The sequence below is a fragment of the Tachyglossus aculeatus genome, unplaced genomic scaffold, assembly GCF_015852505.1.
Source record: "Tachyglossus aculeatus isolate mTacAcu1 unplaced genomic scaffold, mTacAcu1.pri SUPER_34, whole genome shotgun sequence".
NCBI classification, from domain to species: Eukaryota; Metazoa; Chordata; class Mammalia; order Monotremata; family Tachyglossidae; genus Tachyglossus; species Tachyglossus aculeatus.
The window spans coordinates 1,678,855-1,680,852 of NW_024044839.1; the positions used below are offsets into that span (position 1 = coordinate 1,678,855).

General features: G+C 54.8%; 1 non-coding gene across 1 annotated transcript; it reads left to right on the plus strand.

The window, feature by feature from the left end:
* Positions 1-410: 410 nt before the first annotated feature.
* Positions 411-597, plus strand: LOC119922091. The gene has a single exon (XR_005448629.1).
* The last annotated feature ends 1,401 nt before the right edge of the window (positions 598-1,998 follow it).

The following is a 1,998-nucleotide window of genomic DNA, read 5'->3' on the forward strand; positions in this document are numbered from 1 at the left end:
TCCCAACTCTGCCACTTGTCTGCTGGGTGGCCCTGGGCAAGTTACTTCTGGGTCTCAGTGACCTCGTCTGTAAAATGGGGATGAAGACTGAGAGCCCTTTGTGGTTCATGGACTGTGTCCAACCTGACAATCATGCATCTACCCTAGCGCTTAGTACAGTGCTCAGCATATAGTAGGCACTTAGCAGATGCCGTTAAACAAATATCACTCTGGCGTTTGGTCCTGGCATTTCTGAAGAAGACGGATAGCGATGTGGCCGGTCACCGAAGCTGCAGCCACGTCCGGCCCATGGGTGTGGGAGCAAGGCCCTCTGAGAGAGCGGGAGCCGGCCGCAGCTCACCGCCTCGGCTCTGGCGCCCGGAAGGAAGCGCGTTGTCACCCTCGGTCGTATCGCCCGCCCGGCGGGACTGGTGGTCAGGAGAAAGGCTGCTGAGTGGTTGAGCCTGGCCAGCCGGGCACAGCCTTGTAGCAGTTGGCCTTGATCCCCGACCTAGAGTAAACCCCCAGAAGGCTTCTTTCTGGGATTTGAACTTTGCAGTAGCAGGTGTGAGCATTCTAGCAGCAGTTTGATGATCATGTATGATACTGCAAACAAGTTGCCCCCGGCCTCTGCCCTCCCCCTAAAAGCCGCCCAGCACCGGTTGTGGGTGGAGGGGCGGACCAGGGCCACTGGGCTGCACCCTCAGGCCTGGCGATAGGGTTTCATTCCCGTCCATCATGTCTCCCCGTCTCCTCTCCACCTCCGAACTGCACCCCCCACCCGCACCCCACTTCCTATTTAACGTGGCACCTGCTCTCAGGCAAGCGGAGCCTTTTCAGGACTCAGTTTATTTTCTCACCGGTCTTGTTTTTCTGGCTTCCCTGGGTAAGCCACATTCCTATCCAGACTTCCTCCGTTCGTCACCTGTCGGTCTGAAAGTTGGATTCTTCAGCGGGGGTGAGGGGTGGGGGAGATAGGACCAGGAATTCATCCAAACCCGGACTTAATGCCCCAACCCTGTCTTTTCAGGCCAGCGTCCTAGAGGAGCGCCTTGTCACGGTGGTACCAGGGAGGACCCCTCCGTCAGCCATGGATTGAGGTTTGGGTTTTCTTGGTGGGGGGTATTTTTCTCACTGCCGCGCTCGAGTCTTCAGAATAAAACCAGACCGTCGCAATGTGGTTTTGGTTGCTTTGAAGAAGCCGGAGCCGCCGTGTAGAAAGTCTCGTCGTCGACCCAAGCCCTGGTGATCGGAACCGTCAGCCAGTCAATCGGTAATGATGACACGCCTACCGTGGGCAGAGCACGGTCCACAGCGCTTGGGAGAGGATAATGGAATTAGTAGACATGATCCCTGCCCTCAAGGAGCCTACAGTTGGCCATATGTGGTTCACTGTACTAATAATGGCATTTGTTAAGCGCTTACTATGTGCGAAGCACTGTGGTGCTTGAGCTAGTACACTAGAATTAGTAGACTTGGGAAGCGGTGTGGCCTAGTGGAAAGAGCCTGGGCCTAGGAGCCCGAGGACCCAGCTCCGTCACGTGTCCACTGTGTGACCTTGGGTCACTTTATTTCCTCTGTACCTCAGTTACCTCATCTGAAATGGGGATTAAGACTGTGAGCTCCACATGGGATAGGGACCATCTCTGACCTGATTTAGTGTGTGTCTACCCCAGCGCTTAATACAGTGCCTGGCACATGGTAAGTGGTTAACAGATAACCATTAAAAGCAAACCGAAACAAAAAGCAGCTTGATCCCTGCCCTTGAGGAATCTACTGTGTGGGCAGAGAACTGGACTAGGTGCTCGGGCAAGTCCGATGGAATTGGTAGATTTGGTCTCTGCCCTCGAGGAGCTTACAGGCTAGATGGGGAAGGGTTCCAGCCTCGTGCTTGTGGTGCCAATGGGAGGCTTCCCCTACTTCCCAGAGCCAGCGACTGTAAGCTCATTGTGGACAGGAAATGTGTCTGTTTGTCATTCTGTTGTACTCTCCCAAGTACAGTGCTGTGCACACAGTAAG